Genomic DNA, 25,979 nt, shown 5'->3' on the forward strand with positions numbered 1-25,979 from the left:
CCCGACCCTGTTGTTCTTTGCTGGTGGTCTGTGGGGGTTGTGGGGTTCGCGTTGGCCTCTGCGCTGGGTCAGGGTGCATCCTGTTGCTACGTGGTTTGGCTTTTTTCTGGTGTGTTGTTTCTGTGGTTTTTATGTTGCATTTTCCCACCAGACGCGTGGTATTTGCAGGCCTGTGGCTGGTTTTCGCTACTTTTTGTACCGCGATTGGCCTCAACGCATGATTTTTTGTGTTCGTGTTTCGCATTTTTGCAGCGTGGCGTTGGATTTTGCGTGGCCATTTGAAGCATTATCTGGTGACTATCGCATGCTACCGCCGCGTTGTGAATACTTGGTTGGCACAGCGTGATTTTGCCGCGATGGGCTGCGATGTTGAGAGTTGCGTTAGGCTACTCTTGCGGTAGTTATCACACGTTCTTGTGTATACCCCCTAATGTTTACATGATGTGTACACTTTGAACCGTGAGGCTTATTTACAAGCCCACTGCGCTGCTGGAGCGTCAAAAAAAGTGACGCACCGGCGGCGAAACGGGCTTGCCTATATTTACAAGGCCACGTAAAGTCACCCTGCATGACTTTTCATGGCCTTGTAAATATGGGCCCCTTTCACACATTATTCTGTGTGGAAGAGGCATTCCATGGAGGTTGCTGTGGGTGTTCCCATGCAACATCCATGGAGCTTGACGCATTCCCTGATTTACAACATTTTCTAAAACTGGGAATGCGTCAAAATCCTACGCCTCCAGAGGGGAAGCGTAGGAATGGCGCTACAAGGAGAAACCATTTTATTTCTCCTTGTATTTTTTTCCTCTTTTGATGCATGCTGCATTCTGTAGCACACATAGAAAAAGGAAAATGCCAATAATTATTGTTTTTGTGCAGGAAGGTGTCCCTTCCTGCACAAAAACAACCATCCCCGCAGTGCAGGCACCCTTGCAAAATGACACAAGGATGCCTGCGCTGGCGCTTTGCAGCCAATTGTGCGCCAGAGCAGGGAGAAAGCACAGTGATCCATTGTATTGTTGTTAAGTTAATACGACACATCCCAGTGCTTTGAAAATGATGCAGCATGGTGCAGCTAAATGGTGTGATTTTCTTGTGGATGAGGCCCCATAGGTTTAAACTGTCTGCCCCAGCTATCTAGCACTATGTTGTTTCTTTCAACGGCTTACTTTCTCTGAGTGCTTGCTATCTTAGAAAGACTTCTCCCACTATACTCCTTACACCATGCTTGAAAATGTGACCTTGACGTACTTTCTTTCTTCCGAGTGACCCTCTTCTTACCATCCATCCTCTGCATACCTGCTATTTCTGAGTATAGCTTCCTCCCAGTCTCATGCCTGCCTCCCTCATTCCTTCTTACTGTAACTGTGTAATTGATTGATACTTAATTTCATAGATCACAACCTCTCCTCTTCAAAGCCCTCTCCCTGTAATGTATCATTACCTAATCTCTGCCAGCCTATCTATCTCAACAACCATTTACCGGAAACCACATAGCCCCTACTAATGACCACACCTACCTGGATTAATGTATCACAAGGTAACCGGAGTAAATGCATGCAGTTTTTGTTGGGAGCACCTGACTAATTGCAGTAGCCAACATTAACCGCTAACCGTGGGTACCAGAGTAGCGTGGTACTCGCCATACAGCACTTCAAAGCCTTGTACGGGGTAGTAAGCACTATATAAATACAAAAAGAATCTCATCCAAATCTGAGCTGCCTGCAACCTTCATACCCAGAGAAACTCAAACCACTGGAGGATCGTTGTATTTTTCAATACAGCTCCCTTTCGGTTATGTGAAATGTTGTTCCTCTAGTTATTACTAAATATCAGGAAAAGACAATCCAATAATAGGAAAACAGGAATAAATTTTGGCTTTACGTAGGTGGCAGGTTTTCAAGTTTGCTTTTGTCTAGCATTCCCATTTTTTCCATGCCTGGTGTGTGACATTTCATTTTTTATCTTTTTTAAATGTTTTATAATTATTTTCGCCCGAAACGTTATCAGAAATTCATTCTAGAAAATACTGATTAAGGACAGTACCAAAAATATACATTTACGTAGACCGGAGAGAATAAGATTAGAAGGCACATTCCGTCATTGCTAATTAGCTCATCTCCAATACTGACTTATTCCACTAATCATATCAAAGTTCATCAATGATAATATTATACTTATATCAGTAATAAAAAGAAGAACAGATGCTATTGCACAGTAGATATATAGCTGATCAAATCAGAATTCATCCTTGATAATAATTAACTTATATCAGTGATAAAAAGATCTACAGATGACTATTACGCAAAAGAAATATAAGACACGGGTTATTCATTGCTGGCTGAGCCTCCTCCCTCCACCCCACAGATCTTCTTTCCTCTCTTTTTGGCCTTTTTGCCCTTTCTCAAGTATAGGCTGCCCACAGGGTGAAATAGTGAGAGCGGTCTGGCCAACCACTGATGGAAAGTAGGAGGGTCAGACTTTAGCCAGGCTGTGGCAATGCAAACGTGAGCTACCGCTGTTGTAATAGCCACCAAGAATTGCCCATCAGTCCCACCTACGTTGTCATGTACTCCCAAGAGCAGAAATTAAGGAGATAGTCCCACTTCAGTGTGTAAGACGTTCCACAAAAAGCAAGCTATCTCTTATTTCAGGGAAACTAGGGCCTGACAGCTAAAAAACATATGAACAATGTCTTCTTCCAAACTCTGACAACGTGGGCAGGGGACACTGGTGTCCCTCCTCCAGGTCGCTATTTTAGCCAGAGTGTAGTATAAGTAAAGAATTGTTTTGAAGTGCTGTGCCTGCAGCTCTGCAGATAATAGTGTATGGCTGAAATCTAATGGCTCATAGAGACAGCACTCAGTGGCCCATATCCTTCTCATCCAGTTACCTGACTGCTTCTCTAGATCGTCAGTCTTGAAGGCCCCAAGATATTAATAAATCTGACTTATCCTGCTGCGTTGCAGAGGAATTTAAATAATGTTTCTTTATTAAATCCAATTGGTGGAAAACATGCACAGGCTCCCACTGCCTGTCTGAGCACCGAACCATAGCGCTCAGACCAATCACGATGCTGCTAACAGCAGCGTGGTGATTGTCTTACGGGAGCCTGTATGCTTCCTGCTTCCGTACCAGCCGGATGTGGAGAGACGACGGAGGAGAGACGCGGTGACAGGTAAGTTTATTTTTCTTTTTCTACACCCCCTCCCACGCCCTGCCACCCTGGTCCGTGACAGCCGCCACTGCCGGTGACATCTTTCTCCACAGATTCCCTCATTATGACACTCCAATCATGCCCTTCATCTCGTTATCCCCTTTCTCACATTGATTTAATTTTTTTTATAGCGCTCCTCATACCAACATAGGGTGTCAGAGCACTTTATATCACGCACACACATATTATACAGAGACAATTAATGAATGTGTAAATCAATGTATAGGAAATGTTACAAAAAACAATGAGAGCTACAAGGTCTAGGAGTCATGTGTCTCCTCCTGGTAGGCATTATATCACATTCAGATGGGGGTGATCAGCTTAGCTCATGCGTTAATACAAAGGTTTGGCATGATATGAAGGCTTTATTTTCTTTTTAAAATTTAAGGTAATTTCTTTGGATTTTTAAATCTGGGACAGGAATATAGAGTGTGCTCACCATTTTAAGCCTTTTGTTTGCAGCAGTCACCAAACAAAATGCAGTGTGCAATTTTGTATGTTGTGTCTGATGTTAGTTCTTGCTTAGAGGAAAAATGGAAACAAAATTTGCAAAGGTAATCTTGGCCAGAAGAATCTAGGGTCTAATATACACTTCAGTAGTAACGAACGATCCCCTGGTTTTGTGAGAAAGCGGTACATCTGGTATGTATGTATGTATGAATATATATGTGTATGTCTGTATGTATGTGTTGGAGGTTGAACAGCGCAAATCATGCTCAAAAGCAACAGAGCACTGAACAGGGGGCATAGTTCAAGGGTAGACTCTCAGTTCAGGGGTGGTCAAGGGTAGTGCTCCTTCTTATGGTTTATTGTCAGCTATTTTCTGAATTGTAGGAATGTTAGTTATGATGAGGGTCACTGGAAATGTAAGATTTTGTGACTGTGGAGCTTGCCACATAATTTGGATCATTCAACTGTTGCATAATGTGTAGATTTTAACTGAAAACATGTTTCTAACTCAAACGGAACAAAAGGTACTAAAATTGCTGCAACACAAATTGATGCTCAGTAAAAAGCCCTTCTCATAGGTTGACTGGCAGGCTTTGAGTTTATGTATGCCACTTGGTGAGGATATGTCTAGACAGAGTAGGGTCTCATCTGCATACTGATGGATCCTTGATGAAGCTGTATCTGAGAATGGATCAGAGCGGTTCTATGTAGAGGATAAAGATGATAGGAGAAAGGATGGAGCCCTGGTGCACTTTGCAGGAGAGAGGGAGTGTCCATGTGGAACCTGTCTGTATGAACTGGCGCCCGTTGGTCATGTTGGATTTGAACCATCTGAAGAAAGTGCCTGAAAATACTAAGGGCATTGATCAGAGATGGATCATCAACTGTGTTGTAGGTTGCAGAAAAGACAAGCAGGACCAGGAGGCAGTGGTCATTCCTGCTGTTGTTAGTTGAGGTGTGGCTGTCTGGTCTGAAGTCTGATTGGTAGCCCTGGTGATGATTATTCTTGCTGATGTACTCCTGTAGCTGGGTGGCAACTGCTTCCTTTCTATGAATATAAGGGGAGAAATTGGGTGGACGTTGGTGTAGTCGGCTGGATCCAGGGATTTATTTTCTTCAGCAGAGGAGGATCTGAACTGTATTAAGGGGGCCTGGGAATTTTTCTTGGCTTAGTGAGGCAATGACAATGTGACAAAAAGAAGGAGTGTGAAAGCCTCAACTTGGAGTAACATTGGTGATGGAAGGTGGAAGGGAGTTGTCTTCAGAAAAATTTGCCCTGACAGAGGTCAGGATATTGGAGCGATCCATGTACCACACTATATTGAAGTAGGTCCATTTGGTGGCAAAGCAATGGAGACTAGCTGGAAATGAGGTGGCTTTGTAAGAGGTAATGGTTTTACATCGATTTTGTTGTTTTCTCAGTGAAGAAGAGGTTGTTGCTGTTGTTCCTGGTCCACAAGCATTATTGTTCCGATTTTAAAAAAAGGGATCGTTCACAACCCAATTGCTATAGGCCTATCTCCCTAATTGATAATACTTTACAAATCTTAGGTAGAGTCCTATACAATCAGATTTTAGAGTGGTCTGAGGAAAATTGAATTTTAGATCCCTGTCAACTGGGCTTCCGAAGTAAGGTGGGCACCAACGAACAATGCCTTAACCTTAATCTAATCATGGGCAAATGCACCATAGCGCAGGCTTCTCCAATCTATCTGGCCTTTCTGGAGTTGACCTCTGCTTTTAACCTTGTTAATAGGTCAAAGCTCTGGTCTAGCCTTCTGACCTATGGACTGGATGAGACCCTTGTGTATTTTTTGGCACACCTTCATAAAGATCTTAAAGCCCGGGTGAGGATTGAATGCGGGGGTAAGGTTACTAAAGCCATTGATGTAGGTAGGGTGGTCAGACGGGGTTGTGTTCTGGCCTCCCTTCTTTTTATTATCTACATTAATGGATTGAATAAAACTTTAAAACCATTAACCCAGGACGTCCCAAAAATTAATAGAAAATTACTCCCCGTACTACTCTATGCGGATGATGCGGTCCTTAAGGGCCGAACTCTTTACGTACGCTAGTGCAGGGCTTTGTTAACCATATGGACAGCCTGGACCTACGCACTAATTTTAAAAAGTATTTTATAATGTTGTGTGGTCCAAGGAAACATCTACTTAGTTCCATATATGTGGGTAACCAGAAGCTGATGAGTACCAGCACCTTTCCTTATCTTGGGGTGGTCTTTGCTGCGAATGGCTCCTGGAGTGAGCATATGGCCCACTTCAGGAGCAAGTTCTCGAAGGCCTCCAACTCGATTCTTAGTCTCCCACACCGAAAGAGAACAGGTGCCATTTTAGCCATTTAAACATTTTTTAAGTCCCAATGTGTGCCAACAGCTACGTATGGTGCTGAGGTTCGGGGCTTCGCCAATATTACCTGCATCCAACAGGAAGAGAATAGATTTTGCAGGAAGCTATTAGGCGCCCCAATCTCCACTCCCCAATATACCTACCATAAGGAAGTTAACTTACATTTTATCGAAGATTTTAATAGGGCCCGCCCTACCCTTTTCTGGTTATCGGTCTGCAAGAACCCGGCCGCATACCTAACGAGAGAGATTATCAGTGACTGTATAGGATGCGCGAAAGGGAAGGACATACCATGGCTGTCAGGGATGTATCAGAGTCTTTGCAGCATTAATAAGGGAAGAATTTTTTCAGATCCTAGCACAGCAATGGCTGCGAACAAAAGTGAGCTCATGAGTGCACTCTACTCACTATATAGGCAGGGATACAGCAGGAATCGATGCCTGACTCTCTGAAAGCCGGCCAAGTCCTCCCCATTTTGAAAAAGCCATCGCTAGATCCTGCTTCCCCCGACAACTTCAGACCCATCTCCAACATCCCCTTCTTAGCCAAAGTGCTGGAGAAGTGTGTGCAACAACAGCTAAGTCAACACATCAACAATTTCCACCTACTCGATGACTTCCAATCCGGATTTAGACCTGGGCACAGCACTGAAACCACCATGCTCCACACCGTTGATGATGCCCTCCAAGCCCTTGACCAAGGCAAAACGGCAAAACCTGTCTCCTAATCCTCCAAGATCTATCCTCGGCCTTCGACACGGTAAACCATGAAAAACTACTTGAACGCCTCAAACTCAGGCTGGGATTGGAAGGCTCTGTTCTAGAATGGATTAGGTCCTTCCTCCATAACCGATCACAGAGATTCCTAATCAACGACAACCTATTTGCTCCCTCTATGGTCACGGTTGGAGTCCCCCAAGGATCAACCCTGTCCCCCACACTCTTTAACCTTTACCTAGAACCGCTTGCCGAAGTACTACGCACTGCCAATATCTCCTACCATATGTATGCTGACGACACTCAGATCTACATCAAAACCTCATCTCTCAAGGAGATCCTCTCCCTGAACGAAGCCCTGAAACTGACTATCCAATGGCTCGCCTCCAATCAACTCAAACTCAACGCAAAGAAAACAGAATTTCTCCTAATTTCCCCTCCTAAAACCAACCCTGAGATGCAAATATGGATCAAGGCTATCTCAGCCTTAAATTGCCCACCGAACATCGTGGACTCTGCCAAATCCCTGGGAATCACCCTGGACAGCAACTTGAACATGCAGGACCACATCAACTTGATGGCCAAATCAGCCAGATTCCACCTGAGCTACCTAAGGATGCTCCCTACCTAAAAGTGGCAGTCCAAGCACTAGTCATCTCTAGACTGGAGTATGGCTGTTCTACCCTCTCGGGTTTACCGAAGATCTCCCTGGCACCCTTAAAAGCCTGCTTCAATGCGGCCGCCAGGCTACTTACCGGCACAAGGAAATTCACCACATTTCCCCACACCTGAAAGCTCTGAACTGGCTTCCTCTTGAGGCAAGAATACAGCTTAAACTAGCTTGCATTACACACAAGGCTTTATACTCAAACTCCCCTGCATATCTTGCATGGAAACTTGTGATTTCTGGAGGAATCAGAAAACTCCCGGTCCGCCAGAGACCTCCTGCTGCAACCTGCTCACTTTCGGGGAAAAAAAACTTACAATTGTGCTTTCTCTGTGGCCGCTCCTAGAATATGGAACTCTTTCCCACCCGCCATCAGAAGAATCCCTTCTCTGTCTCATTTCAAAAAGGATACCAAAACCTTCCTTATGGCTAAATTCCTTGTTTCAATTTTGCCTTCAACCACCACTATGACCATGAACTACGTCTGGCTATTGCCTTCCTTCAGATTACCTAGTCACCCCACCAAGAAACCTGTGGTCTTGTCTTGACTAATTCTAAATGTAAATATGTGTCCTATCGCTTATGTATTCTGCACCCCGCCACCTCCTAATTGATTTTTTACTCGTGTGATTCTAAGTCTTTTTGTACAATCCTATGATTCCTGTAAAGCGCTCTGATACCCTAACAGGTCAAGTTCGTGATCTATAAAACACAAAAATAAATAAAAATATAGCGCAGAAAGGTTCAAAAAGGAATCCAAAAAATCCCTTGTTCATAGATATATGGCTATTGAAAATTCTTTACACTCGCTGGCTAATTACATTACCCTGCCGATGAGTCATTGGGAGAGGAGCCTTCTGTTTCGTTTAAGGGCTAGTACTATTGAATTTGTATTATGTTTTCCCCTTGGTCACCACGCCGATCTTGATTGCAGACCTTGCCCGTGTGATGGCCAGGGTGGCCGATCTATCTTACACTTTTTTGTTTTTTTGTAAATACTATTTAAAGTATATTAAGTGGTTCTTAACTCCGTATTTTAAAAAGCATATGCCCATCAGCTTGGAAAACGCTTACTTGAGATTACTTACCCTGGATGATGAAAAGTTGGTCTTTCGCACAGGCACTTTTTTGAAAATTGCAATTTGAGCACGCTAAACGATGTCCAATCCTTGAGCTTTTATATCACTTATTAATGAATTTTTACGAACCCAAAGATTATTGTATACTGTATGCTGCTATGATTTTATTATTACTCTTTAATTTGCACATTTTTTACTTGCATGTTGTTGTGTCTCTGTACTTTTATGGATACGACGTTATCCGAATAAAGTGTCGTTGAACCTTGAACCTTGACTGAAGAAGGGACTGTAGGTTCTGGGAGGGAACTGGTGCAGTGTTAGTTGCCTCACTAATGATCGTCTTGTAGCAAGAGTCTTCCACCAGTGTGGAATCCACTGGTTGAATTCTCATCAATCTTTCACGCCTATGGCAGAGGAAGGATTCTTCATCAAATGTAGCGCTTCCTCCACAAATTTAGATGTGGATAAAATGCTTCTTTCAGAAATACTGTACAGAGTAGAGGGATATAACTTATCTTATTGGTGATAGAATGGTTACATAGAATGGTGGGGAAACTGATGGATGGCAGACTGAACAAAGCAATGACCTGATTTCCTCAGGCCGATGAAGCTAATCTGGGCTTGATTTTTAGGAGTGAAGATCAGGAGAGGTGAGACATATGGAAGCCCTTTTGTGACTGCATCAATTTTTACTTCAGAGTTAAAGATGAGGCAGAGAACATAGACTTTCATTTGGGTCAATTTTTAGGTCGAGCCTGGGCAGCGCATGTGCTGCTCTGCGAGGCATGCGGTATTCAGGTATGGACTTGAAACTCCGCCCATTTTCCGCCTATCTTTTCAATTGGCTCCTGTTACTGTCCTTTCTAAATCGTTGCTTTTCATTCCTGAATAGGCTTAATAGTCCCTCCTTGGTACCGCCTTGTCTGTATTTGTAACCTCCCATGAGGACTGGACTTTTTACTTGTTTTGTTACACTGTCTGCTTTATCTATATTCTGTGAGCATTATTTTCTTTAACGATTTTCCCCTATTCCACCTACGAGGTGTGTTCTTACAATGCAGCATGCCGCCCGCTTTCATATTTTTATTAGTAATGGCGGCCGGTCCACTTTAACTACAGCGGCCGCACTTCTTTATTTATTTTATTTGTCACCATGGTCCGCTTTAACTTTAGTGGCCGCGCTACAAACCTTTGTTTTTTTTTATTTTGGGGTAAAAGCACCCCATACCGTGTTTTCACTTTAATGGTGGCCGCGCCCCTTTCTTTAGACGCTGCGCGCCGTATCCAGTTTACAGAGAACCAAAAGCGCCCCATGCCGTGCTTTCACTTTAATGGCGGCTACGCTCCTTTCTTTAGACATGGCTCACTGTAAGCTGTATACAGCGAGCAGCGTCTAAAAAAAGGGGCGCTGCCACCATTAAAGTGGTAGTTTGAGCTACTGCCATTATAAATGACAATGCCTTTTATATGTGTGTTGGTTTTCAAAACACAAAAATCAGGCATTGTCATTTACAATGCAAATAGCTTAGACTTTTGCAAATGTGAGACCTATTGCATTGCAAATGCTTGTTCTCTTATGTTGTTGGAGCAGGAAAGGGGGATATATATCAGGTCAGGATGAGGAGGCTTTCTTTTTCTAACCATCAGAGCATAAGTAGATCCTGCAAATCCATCCTTGGCAGTAGGTAAGGCTATGAGAGATAATGAGCGAGGTCATGAGATGATCCACTCAACACTCAGTTCCTTACGTAAAGTATATCTGTGTCTTTGTTTCACATCTGGAATATAAGCTGTTTCCACTAGCAGTTGCTTGTGTGCAATGAAGAGGTGATGGGATAGTGCTTGTTCCCTGGGAACACATCAGGAAATGTCTATTGAATCTCAATCGACTTCAACCGGGCAGATTTTTGTTCATTCTGTTTGAGACAAAGAACCAGATGCTTTAATCTGCGTGGTGGCCATGATCAAGTTGGCTTATAGCGTCTCGCAAAGTGTAGTGTGGTACTCTCTCATGAATCACTGCCAGTTCAAGATAGGTTAAGGTTGCCACTTGCCGTTCGGCAGCATTTTTAGAAGATTTTGGCATGTATGATGAATGACAGAGCGGGAGCCGTGTAGAACCGAGCTTTGGAAAACTAGGCTGGGCATGGAGAGGATGGAGTTCTGTACGGATTCCCAGCCTTCACTAATTTAATGACGTCTTCTAGAGATATGCACTTGAATTTAAGGAATAAGAGGTTGCAGTGGAATTACAGTTGGGAGACCTCCATGATATTGGCTGAGATCATTCGACATCTAACTGAAATAATTATTTCAGCACTGATATCTTAAGTGGGAGTGATTTTGTTTCTTTTGGAAGTAAGTTTCCACTATCTGTTTAGGTATTTTAAATGTCTCAAAACGTGTCTTAGCTTACGTATTAATTTTGAAATGATGGTGTTTAATCATTTCGTGGCAAACTGACTATATCCTTTATGTAACTTTTATTTTTGAGACATTTCTATTCCAGTTTAGATTCTCTAGTTTAGAGAGGCAAGTCATTATTAAACAATTAACTATCAGGTGCGCCTTGCATCCCCCGGCGATCTGAGCTGGGGGCTAAAAGAAAGTCTGGATGGATCGGGGAAGCAGTTCACTCACTCAGCCCTGGAAGAAACTCAGGGGCAGATTTACAAGCCCCTTGCGCCACTTTTGCGTCACTTTTCCCATGTTAAAAGTGACGCAAAAGTGGCGCAAGGGACTTGTAAATCTGCCCCTCTGTCTGCAGAGAGCAGTGTCAGGCTCGTCAATTCCTTGAGGTACCGCGTGTTGGGCAGGTCCTTTCGGGCCTGAATGATCTGACATTCCCCTTTCAGCTGCTGTCCCCGCCCACCAGAAACCGAGCAGGTTCCTCTCTCAGTTAGTCTGACCCTTGACTGACGCAGACAGTCTTAAAGCGGCCACTAGGAAATCTGTACACTTAGCTGGACTCACGCGCCATTTATAAGAGTGTGCCGCATCAGCAAGTGTCACCGGCTGGATGTCACACACATGCACCACTGCACTGGGATGGACAACCCCAGCTCCTCAACCCCTGCTCACAGCTGCAGAGAGGGGCCCGAGCAAAGGGTGGGGCTGGGGTATGCTGACATTGTTTTTGGCATTGAGAAATTGGCATAGTGATAGTGCTTTACATTTTTCGGTAAAATACAAACTGGTATGGCATTGGCGTCCTGTAAATAAAGGGTAAAACCTTGGGCAGCGCAGAAACTTGCAACGAGTGGTGCCCCACAATCAGGGTGAAATGTGGCAACTGGAGGGAATGTATCATTCACATCTTGGAGAAAAGCAGTAAATGAAGTCATTTGGCAGCACAGCCGTGATGTACATAGTGGTGGGAAGGCAACACTGTCTAGGCAGGACTTCTGTACCTAATGAGTTCAGTCTAAAATTGACTTGGCGTCTAAGTTACCTCCTTGTCCGTGTGATCCTCGTTCTGTGCAATTATCTGTTCATTTTATTCTTTTTTTTGCCAATTTTTTACTGAACGTAGGAGGCGTTTTTTGGTTCCAATTTCACTCCAGAAAAACATAAGGTCTTACAAGATGGCATATCTCTGGGTACAGCCACTAACTTCGGTACATGTATTTCTGTCCAATGTTTATTTCATTATTCAGTGTATAAACATTCGGAATTCTATTCTTTAGTGAAAGGTCTGCTTTGATGTTCTTATATATGCATCCATTGGTATCTATTATCATTTCTTGGAATGTCTTTTAATGAGATGTGTTTTTATGCAGCGGTCATGTGCATTAATGATTGACTGATTGTGTTTATGATAATAATGAAACGTGTTTCTGTATTTATTAATTTTGATCTTTTCTGGCATTACGTTTGTCGAATAAAGTTGTTCTCTCTATGTTTACATATCGCACTCTACCTCTCACCCATATGTAGCGCTCATCTGAAACTAAAAACACAATTTAGCTCCTCTCCATTGGAGAGTTATAGCCCACACCAGGCACCATTTGCTGCAGGCATGAGGAGGGAACCCAATGATGAAGCATGCCATCCTCATGTGGGTGAGGCTTCTTGTCCAAAAGAAAGCATTCCCCCCTTTTTAACCGGACGTACTTTTATGTGTGCTTGATTAATTAGGGAGAAGTACGTGTTCCGTTTCTCACTCCTATTAGACCCCCATGTGTATTTAAAAAAAAAATGGCAGACCTAAAACTTCCTATTTGATACTTATAAGTCACCCCTAGGGTAGGCCCAAATGCCCACATGTCTACTTACGTTTTTCAGGTCCTGGCAGGCCTCTGCAGCACGGTTTGGCTCTCCTGTAAGAAAACACTGGGTTACATTAGAATTCCTTATAATGCATAACTTTAGTTTGGGATTAGCTAGAAAACTTATTTAAGTACTCATTGGAATAGGAATTAAAAATCCAAACTAATGCTAAAACTTGGATTTTAAATTACTACTTTGAAAATGCCACTTTTAGAAAGTTGGCCTTTTTCTAAGCCAAACGTGCGAAAATGTGAGTAGCTGCACCCGCCTGTAGGAGGATGTCTGCCTTTAACCCGTTGAAAGGCTGCCCTCAGGGAGCATGAAGACAGTGTGCCACCTTTTTGTGGCGCCCTATCAGTGCACCTCCTAAGTGCACTTTTGCCCTTGTGCCCGCATTGGTAATACGACGTGGGCGCAGAGGCAAAATGAGGGAATGGCCTGTCAGGATAGTACCGGTGCTACATGTGTGCTAGCGCTATGAGCAATAAATACAGGCGTCTGTGGTCCCTTCTGTAATACCGCAGCCAAAAAGAGGGTGCCCACACCCGTTACGGCCCGGGGCACTATGTGTAATATGGCCTCTGGTGTCTAGTGGAAGCTTCAGGTGATCACATCCCACTGTGATTGTTTGGCACTATTTGGGCAAGGTAAGTTATCACTAGGAAGCTGATTACCTCACATCTAGCCCAGTTCCCTGCGAGCACAAAGAATGGAGCTGTTTTCAGGGAACCCAGGCAGTCATTTCCTGGATGTGGGTCCTACAAGTGATGTCATCACATCAGTGAAGCAATATCATTTTCAGCACTGTCACACACCCCTGGGCTGGAGCGGGTGAGTCTTCCACTGTAACCCTTGACGTGACCTCTCCATCAACAACGCCCACAGGCACAACGCACAAAAAGGTGTCAGATGTTATTATGCTTCAAAACCAAACATGGAGAGCACAAAACTTTACATTTTGGAAAATGACCCGAGCTCTCACACATTTAAAATATTAAACAGCTTGGTTCAGGACCTCTTGCAAGTCGGTGGCAATTTCCCTCATTTCATCTGTTGTTTCTGCAGATCTCATTTCAATTTCTGTGATCTGATGATACGTGAGGAGGCGCTATTTGGTCTTTTAACGTTTGGCAGTGTAATGTATTTGTGCCACTCTTCTTGAAACAGCCCCAGAATTTAAAGGAATCCTCTCACGTCTGCTCTGCCCCATGACTGGTGCAGTTCCAGTGCACGTAAGGCATCCATTTTGCTGAACTGGGGATGAAGGATTTCTGTGTCACTTCTCCCCCATAAAGTAATACCCACGTGATGATGATGAAGAGTATTATAATTCATTTTGTGCTGGACTGAAGTATTCTTGTTGATTACTGACCCTTCAGATAGCAAGCACACTTTGTCTTAAGATGTCTAATGCTAGTTTAAGGCTTCTGGAGTCACTTAATCTGAGCCACAGATGGGTGTAGTCTGTGATGTGCTCAATGTCTGCGCCTTCATGAAAGACTTTAAGTGTGTGTCTGTTGTTCCTGGTTTCTTGCTCTCTGTAAAGGGCTGGTGTGCTCCCGATAATACATGTTGTTGTGATATCTAGCACGCTAGTACCCTTCTGGATGAGCTGAGCTTGACAAAAATAGGAAATACGTAAGTAAAGGGAATGCGTATATCAGGCTTTGTACTAAGCCTGGGTGGTGAACTCTGCTCCGCTTGTGGAGTTTACAGAGTTTTCAGCCCTCCGCGTTACACGGAGCTTGCAGAGTTCCAAAAAACTCAGTTCTGCGTAGCGTAATGGAGTTTTTTTCCTCGCTCGCGTTCGTCAATGTAAAGTTGGCGAGCGCAAGCGAGGAAAATCCACCTCCCAGCGAGATTTCTCCTCTTTTGCGATCGTCAACATCAAGTTGGCAAGTGGTTGCATGGAAAATAAACCTCCCAGCGAGATTTCTCAATGTGGGGGGTTAGATTTCTCATTGCGATTGGTCGCGTATGCTCGCGACCGCTCGCGTTGAGAAACTGCCCGTTTGCGTAGAGAAAGTTGCCGCTCGAGTAAAAATCTACTCGAGTGGCAGAAAGGAAAGCAGTGCCCGCTTGCGCTGTGCATGGTGCCGTTCGCAATGATTACACAGTGCCGACATGCATCCGGCACTGAAAATCACCGCAAACTGAATTTTTCTATCGCACTCCACCACTTGCAGAGCTCCGCGTAGCGCGGTGGAGTTTTTTTCCACCTGCGGAAATTCGCGTAGCGAAACTCCACCCAGGGATACTTTGCACCTAATATAGAATTAGTTTTCATGCACTTGTGGTAGTCTTTTTTGTCCCACCCTGGATAATTTTGGATCACTGTTGATCCCCTGTCTCCCTGTATTTCAATTATATTAATCACATTAATATTTCAATTCCAGCAGTTTTTAGGAGACCACCACTTTGTAGGCTCCTTAGCAGTAGAAGATTGACTCCTACTTTGTTGCCGTATATTAACTGGTCTGGAGAAAGGAAATAATTTTGGCATATCTGTAGTTAGGAAAGGATTTGCTAAGCTTCACTGAAATACCATAAAGGGGTTTCAGCAGTGCGAGTGTCCCTAAAATAACTGAGAGACAGGAGTGCCAGGCTCCCACGAATACACAGAACAGGTGCTACACTGGCAGCCCTACAGCTAGGAACAGTGCATGTATTATGAAACAAAAAGAACAGGCATTTCATGTGCAGCAGTAGTGCAAGCTTCACTCACTGCACAGAAAGGTAAATGCGCAGTCAACCGTGCATACTGCCTCATAAACACAGAGACAAGAACAGGACATGCAACCGCAGTGCAAATTATAGCACAGGCAGCGGCAGTGCACACTTCCCCACACACAGTTCATACAGCACGTGCAGCATCAGTGCGAGTTGCACTCAGTGGACTAAACAGTGAAGGCACAGGGAGCAGTGTATGCAGCAGTGTGCGCTGTGCTCAGTACACAGAACAGTGAAAGCACATCCAGCAATGCATGCTGCCTAATAAACACACAGACATCTACAGAACATGCAGCCACAGTACAGCAGCTGGGCACTATTCCTCATAGACAATTTATACAGCACATGCAGCATCGGTGTAGATATGAGTCCTGTACAAAATACATTTGCAGTAAAAGCAGCAGCAGTGCATGCATCCTCACACACAAACACCAGCACATCATTTGAATGCATGTTTCTTCATTATACACAGACCAGTAATGGCACAGCTATAGTATAATGTGTGCTTGTGGTGAATGATTGTTAGTAGGGTCTGTGATGTATGTGACATGTGATTGTGTCTTTGTGTGATGATGTTTGTGTGTGTGTAATGTATTGTTTTGTATGAATAGTTCGTATTATGGTGACAGTTGGCCTGTTTGTTGTGATGCTGTAATGCCTCTGATTGTGAGCTTCTCTGTGGTATATGTGATGCTGGTGTGGTGATGCAATTATGTGTGCTGGTGCCGTGGTCCTATGTGTTGAGAGTGCAGTATTATCTGTTGGTAATGTGGTGTGGTGTGTTGGATGCGGGGTATTATGTGTTGGTGTAGTGGTGTGAATGTGTTGAGGGTGGGCAATTATCTGTTGGTGTTTTGGTGTGATCTGTTGATGGGGGGATATTATCTGTTGGTTTTGTGGTGTCATGTATTGAGGATGTGGTCTTATCTGTTGGAGTTGTGAGTGATGTGTCAACGTGCTGTTGTTCCTCACAAGCAGTGCTGGACAGACCATTCTGACACTCTGGCATTTTCCAAACAGGCTGCAGTTTTGGGGCAGCTTTTATGAATGAATGAATGAGGATTTCTACCATAGCCTGAGGTGTCCCGGTGTTAGCGAAAGCTCACGTGTGGGTTGGGTGTGCCCGCAGTCACTTCCTGAAGAGCCAGGTTTTTAAAGCCCACCCGGAATTCTGTTTCTGATTCCAACAGATGGAGTGAGAGGGAGCTCCATAGTTTAGAAGACTGCACCTTTGCTGTATCGAGGGACTTTCAAGAGTCGCAGAATATTGGATCCCAAAACTTGATTTGGCTGGTATAGCTGCAACATTTTTTGATGGTACCTGGGTCCCAAGCTTCTGGTGGCCTAAATAAAAGGATCAGTGATTTGAATTCAGTCCTTCTGATTATGGGAAGCCAAAGAAGTTGCTTCAAATGTGGAGAGATGTGGTGGCGGCTGGGTACCCTCCTGATTGGTCTTGCCGTGGAGTTTTGAATAACTTAGAGCCTGTGCAGTAAGTATGCAGGTAGCCCCAAGTATAGGCTGTTTGCATAGTCCAATTGAGATGTGACTAATGCATGGACTACTGTCTTCCGAAGTTCCTTTGGCAGAAAGTATAAGAATTTCCTAATTGCCCTAATTTTTCAAACTTCTAGAGGATAATGAGCCAGCGATGACTTATGTATTATAAGTCCATAGGCAATGGTGCTAGCTTCTTCTTTGGTCCCAGGGTTCTAGGGTCCAAGTATGAATGCCTTATTTTTTAGTCCTCTAGATAGTGCTACAGCTGCTTCTCTTGTCCCAGTAGTAATTCCAGTGCTTAATGTGAGCCAGTGGTTTCTGGTACTCAGCACCGGCACTTAATTGTCAATACCGGCACTTATGACAGCTGCCACATGGTGGCGCTCTTTGTGTAATTTAAAGTTGAGCTGAACAACAGTTGATTATTATTTCAATGTGCATTTAAAACAACTAAAACCTGCTGCCAAGTCATTCCTATTGCTTTGGGGGCCTTGAACAGTCTGAATTGTCACATTTGTAGCAGGGTGATGGTTAGTAGTTGTGTAGGTACTGTCACTGGCAGTGGTGCAAGCTGTGGTGGTCTCCTGAGGAAGGCCCTGGCACTTATTCTTTTACAGATTAAGCACTGAGTAATTCCTTATTCTTATTCCTCTAGGCAGTGCTGCTAGCTATTTCTCTGGTCCAGTCTGTAATTCCTCATTCTAAGTCCTTTAAACACTGCTGCTGGGTGTAACTCTAGTCCCAGTGGTAATTCTTCTTTCTAAGTTCTCTAGACATTGCTACTAGCTGCTACTCTGATCCCAGTGGTAATTCCTCATTTCTAGTCCTATAAACAGTGCTTCTAGCTGCTTCTCTGGTCCCGTCGGTAATTCCTCATTCTAAGTCCTCTAATCAATGGTGCTATCTGCTTCTTTAGTCCGAGGGCTCCAGTGCTATTTCCTTATTTTTAGTCCTCTATATAGTGCTTCAGCTGCCTCTGTAGTCCCAGTGGTAATTTCTCATTCTTAGTCCTCAAGGCAGTGATGCTAGCTATTTCTCTGGTCCCATCAGTAATTCCTCATTCTAAGTCCTGTAAACACTGCTGCTAGTTATTACTCTAGTTCCAGTGGTAATTCATCATTCTTACTCCTTGAAACAGTGCTGCTAGGTGCTTCTCTGATCCCGTTGGTAATTCCTCATTGTAAATCCTCTAGACATTGCTACTAGCTGCTACTCTGGTCCTTGTGGTAATTCCTCATTCTTAAGTCTCTAAATAGTGGTGCTAGCTGCTTCTCTGGTCTTACGCATTATTCCTCATTCTCAGTCCTCTAGGCATTGGTTATAGCTGCTTCTCTGATCCCAGTGGTAATTCCCCATTTTTAATCCTTTACACAGTGTGTCAGCTGCTTGTTAAGTCCTCTACACAGTGCTGCTAACTGCTACTCTGGTTCCGGTGTGTTATATTCCATATAGGTACCCAAATATAGGCCCAGGTAACATCCCAACCTTTCACCTATATTCGTCCCTACATAATATACATAACGGGGGAAACAGCCATTACATCGCAGTCATTATAACGCACTACCTTTACAATGCAGTCATTACAACGCAGCATCCTTTACTTCGCATGCCATTACAACGCAGCCACTACAACGCATGCCATTACAACACATGCCATTACAACACATGCCACTACAGCACATGCCATTACAACGCATTATAAGGTAAGTAATGGGAAATAATCATTTTTACCCCTACACTATCCAACACTTACCCTACTGTTGCACTCACTGGAGTGGGAATAGTATTTTTTACCCCTACACTAACCAACACTTACCCTACTGTTGCACTCACTGGAGTTGGAATAGTAATTTTTACCCCTACACTATCCAACACTTACACTGCTGTTGTCCTAAAAGTATTATGCGTTGTAATGGTATGCATTGTAATGGAATGCGTTGTAAGTGTAGTTTCTAATAATGCGTTGTGATGGCATGCGCTGTAAAATTATTGCGTTGTAATGGATGTTACGATGTAAAAACTGCGTTGTAAAGGCATGCGTTGTAACGTGTCCTATTCATAACGGGCTGCTAGGACTGACCCTTTACCTAGTTACAGTACTGCTTACAGAACGTGGAGTTTTCCCTGAAAAATAGCCTCATACATTATGCATGAGGATTCTTGGAAACTCAGCAGGACTACCATCTCCTGCATATAAACTAGGTAGAAGATTCATGCTCGATGTCATCCTAAGTCCGACAATGGCACAACAAAGGTAGAACCCTTGGGGATAGCTTTGGGTATATAAACATCACATCTTGCTGAGATAGTCAGAGGAGATCAGGACTTTCATGCCGACACACTAACATGAGGCGCTGAGGTTCCTGCATGCAGATACTCCAGTTCGCAGTGGTCTAACATCCCTTTCGGGGTGTCCAGCTCGAGACCAAGACTGGGTCCCACAGTCTCTCACTTCAGGTAATGGGGTTGACTTTATCCTAGAGGGATTCTTGGCTTAACACCTACACACATGCTAGGTACACTTTGGTACATCTAGTTAGGGCAGCATCGTAGGAGTACGCATTTTTATCATCATGTTTTTTATGTACTTTCCTGTATTCATGGTTATAGCAAGATGGTAGAAATCTACCATCCTTTTACTTTCCTAGTGCTTCTAATCATTTATATCTGTTTCTGTCTAGTGGTTGTTTCAGCACACCTGTTGTACACTAGAATGACGAATGTTCAATAAATGCTTTTTGAAAAACGTCCATGTGGTTTATTCTGTGTATCTCTCTGAGACAAAGTGAGCACGGGTGACTGAGCGAAAAGTATTGCTCTGTTTCCAGGGTCCTGAGGGATCAGGGTTGTCATGTTTGATAGTTGTCAAGAATAATTCTCTCCTTAGTAAGAGGAGTTTCTAGTGGCACTGTCAGCTAGCTGGTATACAGGCCAATATACCCGGTGGGGGTGTCTGGAATTAGTCTGGACACCAGTCCTGCAGTGTATGTTGTAAACGTGCACATCCTATATCGGTTTTATAGGAACTACATGACAGGTGGTTATTCCTCATTCTTACTCCTCTAGACAGTGTTGCCAGCTGCTTCTTTGGTCCCAGAGGTAATTTCTCATTGTAAGTCCTCTACACAGTGCTGCTAGCTGCTTCTCTGGTCCCAGTGGCAATTCATCTTTTTAAGTTCCCTAGACATCACTACTAGCTGCTACTGTGGTCCCAGTGGTAATCCCTCATTCTTAGTCTTCCAAACAGTGCTTCTAACTGCTTCTCTGGTCCCGCCGGTAATTCCTCTTTCTAAGTTCTCTAAGCAATGGTGCAAACTGCTTCTTTGGTCCAAGGATACCAGTGCTAATTCCTTATTTTTAGTCCTCTAGCTAGTGCTTCAGCTGCTTCTCTGGTGCCAGTGGTAATTTCTCATTCTTAGTCCTCTAGGCAGTGATGCTAGTTATTTCTCTGGCCCCGTCAGTAATTCCTCATTCTAAGTCCTGTAAACACTTCTGCTAGCTACTACTCTAGTCCCAGTGGTAATTCCTCATTCTAAGTCCTGTAAACACTTCTGCTAGCTACTACTCTAGTCCCAGTGGTAATTCCTCATTCTTACTCCTCAAAACAGTGCTGCTAGGTGCTTCTCTGTTCCCGTTGGTAATTCCTCATTGGAAATCCTCTAGCCATTGCTACTAGCTGCTATTCTGGTCCCAGTGGTAATTCCTCATTCTTAATTCTCTAAACAGTGGTGCTAGCTGCTTCTTTGGTCTCGTCCATTATTTCTTATTCGAAGTCCTCTAGGCATTGGTGCTAACTGCTTCTCTGCTCCCAGTGGTAATTCCCTATTTTCAATCCTTTACAAGGTGCTTCAGCTGCTTGTTAAGTCTTCTACAGAGTGCTGCTAACTGCTACTCTGGTACCAGTGGTTATTCCTCATTCTTACTCCTCTAGACAGTGGGGCTAGCTGCTTCTTTGGTCACAGTGGTAATTCCTCATTCTTAGTCCTCTACATAGTGTTGGTAGTAGCTCCTCTCGTCCCAGTGGTACTTCCTCATTGTAAGTCCTCTGCACAGTGCTGCTAGCTGCTTCTCTGGCCCCAGTGGTAATTCCTCTTTCTATATTCCTTAGACATTGCTACTAGCTGCTACAGTAGTCCCAGTGGTAATTCTTTATTCCAAGTCCTGTAAACAGTGCTTCTAGCTGCTTCACTGGTCCCGTCCGTGATTCCTCATTCTAAGTCCTCTAGGCAATGGTGCAAGCTGCTTCTTTGGTCCCAGGGTTCCAGTGCTAATTCCCTATTTTTAGTCCCCTAGATACTGCTTCAGCTGCTTCTCTGGTCCCTGTGGAAATGTATCATTCTTAGTCCTCTATGCAGTGATGCTAGCTATTTATCTGGTCCCATCTGTATCTCCTCCTTCTAAGTCCTGTAAACATTGCTGCTAGGTACTACTCTAGTCCCAGTTGTAATTCCTCGTTCTTACTCCTCAAAACAGTGCTGCTAGGTACCTCTCTGGTCCCGTTGGTAATTTCTCATTGTAAGTGTTCTAGACATTGCTACTAGCTGCTACTCTGGCCGTAGTGGTAATTCATCATTCTTAATTCTCTAAAGAGTGTGCTAGCTGCTTCTCTGGTCTCGTCCATTATTCCACATTCTAAGTCCTCAAGGCATTGGTGCTAACTGCTTCTCTGCTCCCAGTGGTAATGCCCCATTTTCAATCCCTTACACAGTGCTTCAGCTGCTTGTTAAGTCCTCTACACAGTGCTGCTAACTGCTACTTTGGTACCAGTGGTTATTCCTCATTCTTACTTCTTTAGACAGTTTTACTAGCTGCTTCTTTGGTCCCAGTGGTAATTCCTCATTCTACATCCTTTACACAGTGCTACTAGTTGCTCCTCTGGTTTCAGTGGTAATTCCTCTTTCTAAGTTCTCTAGACATTGCTGCTAGCTGCTGCTCTGGTCCCAGTGATAATTCATAATTCATGATCCTCTAAACAGTGCTGCTTACTGCTTCTCTGATCCCATCCATTATTCCTCATTCTAAGTCCTCTAGGCATTGGTGCTAGCTGCTTCTCTGCTCCCAGTGGCAATCCCCCATTTTCAGTCCTTCACATGGTGCTTCAGCTGCATGTTAAGTCCTCTACACAGTGCTGCTAACTGCTTTTTTGGTCCCAGTAATAATTCCTCCTTCTAAGTCCTCTACACAGTGCTACTAGTTGCTCCTCTGGTCCCAGTGGTAATTCCTCATTGTAAGTCCTCTACACAGTGCTGCTAGCTGCTTCTCTGGTTCCAGTTGTAATTTCTCTTTCCAAGTTCTCTAGACATTGTTACTTGCTGCTACTCTGGTCCTTGTGGAAATTCCTCATTCTTAATTCTCTAAACAGTGGTGCTAGCTGCTTCTCTGGTCTCACCCATTATTCCTCATTTCTAAGTCCTCTAGGCATTGGTTATAGCTGATTTTCTGCTCCCAGTGGTAATACCCCATTTTCAACCCGCTAGACAGTGCTTCAACTGCTTGTTCAGTCCTCTACACAGTGCTGCTAGCCGCTACTCTGGTACCAGTGGTTATTCCTCATACTTACTCTTCTAGACATTGCTGCTAGCTGCTTCTTTGGTGCCAGTGCTAATTCCTCATTTTTAATCCTCTAATTAGTGCTGCCAGCTGCTTCTCTGGTCTCGTCGGTAATTCCTCATTGTAAGTCCTCTAGGCAATGATGCTAGCTGCCTCTCTGGTTGGATACTGAAACGTTACAATCTATAAACATTGGTAATAAAATATTAATGGACTGTTTTATTCTCAGTCCATTAGTAGAAGACTTGGCAGACAAATTAATGGACCATTTACCAGTAAGCTGTGAAATAATATACAGCAATGGATGCATCCGAAAATGTCAAAAGGAATTACCAAATGTATAAAACAAAAAAAATATTTTAACAACCACGTAATAAAGATTTATTATAATAAGTATTCAAAATAATTATGTGTGCAGAACAAAAAAAAAGGCAAAAAAATAAAACTCTTGTCTATCATTAAGAAGCTGTACTCCACAACTCTATACGACAGCACTCGATTCTACTCTACCTCACCACTCAAAAACACCAATTCACTCTACACTGCTTTACTCAAAACAAATGCTCACTATAGCACTGCACTCTATAACTGTATACTCTACAGTATACTAATATACTTCTGCCAACAATCTCATACTGAAGTGAATCACTAAGAGGGCGGGACACCAGCATTCTAGACACCATAATCACCTGTGCATACAGAATCATTTTTTTTATGCCAAGTTACATTTCACCTGCATAGATAAGATTGGAATTTGGGTTGCTAAAACAGTTGCTAGCCAGGCGCGAAGAATGCAAAATATGCTGGAACAATATCCAGAAAGCCGAACCAAGCATCCTGAACCACATGATGCTATGGAAATAACTATAGTGCCTCAACACATCGCCGGCAAGAGCCTACTTACAAGAGTCCCTCGACATCATAGGCTTCACAACTCTGGGATACACCTACAGGTTTTCAGGCTTTCAAGCGTCTGGGTATGAAGTCACTAACAATTCAGTCTGTCATTGAGAACAAGGCCACACTATAGAAAAGAGCACACGGGTGGATGACGCTCAACAATTACAAAAGCTTTAATCTCCAAAATTATTGTGTAACTGGCTACCCAGACTTCCTCAATCTGCAGTTCTTAAGATATCGGCTGGGGCTACTACCAGTTAAGTATCACTTAGCACCCTGGCTGCGCGGAAATCTCCCTGATGCCTGGCGCCTCCGTGGGACCGGTAAGGAAGACCTGTTGCATTTAGCCTGCACTTGCAATATTGTCAACAAAGAAAGAAGCCAGCTACTCACTAGGGCTTTTAATCAAAGGGGAATCCGTTTAAGAAGGCAGGCGGTTCTGGCCTGCTTTGATCCAGGGGACCCCCAGCTGAATTGCCGCTTTGTTACATTTGTGCTAAAAGTCAAACAAAGACTGCATCACAATACAATTTGTCCAGCCCATTAGATCGAAACCTCAACTTAATGGACACGTTATCATTCAGGAAAAGTGCGACCTTCTAATAGGCAACACTGCGGCAGACCCTGGCCACTATAACTTTGAACCCCAACTTTTCTTTTAACAAACCGATACTTTTAAATACAAATGTAACGATTCAATAAAACTGCTATTTTTTACTTGCAAAATCGAAGTACGTAACTATATCTAACAGGCAACAATGGGGCTGACCTTGGTCACTATAAATCTCTGAACCTCACTTTTCCTTTTTACAAACTGATAATCTTGAATATAAATGCAAAGATTCAATCTTATATTTAAATGTGTTTATTGGTGGACATCACATTCATGGATACAAAAAGGACGACAATTTTGACTGGCATATATGGTAAATGAACCATCATTAGACAAAAAGTATATATTACATCACATTTGCACTTTCTGTACTTCTATGCATGTCCAGCTCCACCATTGGAGACACCACTGGATCTCCTCGATATTTATAAAGATTCAATCTTAAACTAATTTTTTATGTACGTCGTCGAACCATGTAACTTGCCAAATTGTATTGCAATGGTTTTAAGTAACTTAGCAAAAATTTAATAAACTTAAACATAATATATTCTACACCACTGTACTTTCATTATACTCTACAACACTCTACACAACACACTACACTACTACAATATACTCTGCACAACACTATAATACAAAACGCACTACAACACTATATTACATTCTAATTGTATAATCCACTCTGTAACACCATACTCCTCCACAACAATTCACAACACTTCAACCTAATTCCTGGCACTACTCTTCACTACTATCCTGGTACTAAACATCACTATACGGCGAGTCCTATTGGCATCGCCAATGCTTAATAGTGTTTTCATTTTCGCATTGTGCGTGTGGTGAAGTAATCGGGCATAGTTCACCGTCCCGAGTTCAATGGTTCTAAAGTACACATTTTATTACTCAGTCTTGTTTGGGGTTTTGTAGGTAGGTATTCTTCCGAGCTCACAATTCCAGTTCCTTTTACAATAGTCTGGTGCACAAGAGCAGACGTGCAGACAACGAAGGCGTGTTGACTACGTTTGGCGTCGCAGATAGATATGTAAACATGCCCTTTACACGAACCTCGCCTTTCAGAGTCGAGTCCTATATTATTTCAGCGCTCTCTGAGTCACGACTCTCTTGCCATGCGCAGCTGTCATTGTTATGGTGACTGGCAAAACATTTTATTTACAAGCCCCGTCTCCTGAAATACTTGAGCAAGATGCCAAGGCAGCGTTCAGCTGATGCGTGAGGCATGGCAGGCGTGGCATGCGAGCTCTGCCTGGCAGGCTCCCCCCACGGCGCTGCAGACATGATTTGTTGTGCTGCGCCGCCCTTTCCTCACACAAACAGCCAGTGCATGCATGACTGAAAGCAAAGGTTCAAAAGACGCTAGTCATCGTCTGTGACAATGACAGTCACGGGCTTCAGTGTGCAAATAGCTACACACAACGTCATGACAGTTTCAAAAGCTGAGCTCAATGCGCTGCTCTCTCAAAGTAAAGCTCAAGGAGTGAGTTGACGACGGGTAATTACATATACAAAGGGAAATAGCAATTTACATATGTGATTGTTCGACAATCAGAACAACTTGTACCATACCAATTATCCATGCGCAAGCTCGGGCAACAATTTGCAGGTCCTTTTTCGGTCTGGCATAGAGCTAACTTTAGCTGTCTCGCCAGCCTAAAGTAATAAAAAAAATCTGAAACAAAAATACATGCATAGAAAGGTCAGCCCTCTACATCCATTTGTCTGCTCAACTGTCATTCACATTTTGCTTCTGCCGACCACAGCATCCCTCATGGAGGATGGGTTAGCCCACTTCTACCATTGGCTCTCTTGATCACGTGCACATCTGCCTGAATTTAAGTGCAATTTATTGAAAGTGTTGGCGGCCTAAATTCTTCGCTTTACCATTGCTTCTTTCTTCTATACGTTTT

The 25,979-nt window shown here is 43.5% G+C and overlaps 1 long non-coding RNA gene across 1 annotated transcript in view; it reads right to left on the minus strand.

The window, feature by feature from the left end:
- The window catches only part of LOC146865758 (uncharacterized), a 37,426-nt gene extending 11,716 nt beyond the window's left edge, over positions 1 to 25,710 (minus strand). The window contains exons 1-2 of the long non-coding RNA XR_014976695.1: positions 25,639 to 25,710; positions 12,768 to 12,811 (exon numbers count right to left, since the gene is read on the minus strand). This is a non-coding gene — a long non-coding RNA (uncharacterized LOC146865758). The remainder of the gene's footprint in view (positions 1 to 12,767; positions 12,812 to 25,638) is intronic.
- Between the last annotated feature and the right edge of the window lie 269 nt (positions 25,711 to 25,979).

This window comes from Triturus cristatus, chromosome 2_1 (assembly GCF_964204655.1).
Source record: "Triturus cristatus chromosome 2_1, aTriCri1.1, whole genome shotgun sequence".
NCBI classification, from domain to species: Eukaryota; Metazoa; Chordata; class Amphibia; order Caudata; family Salamandridae; genus Triturus; species Triturus cristatus.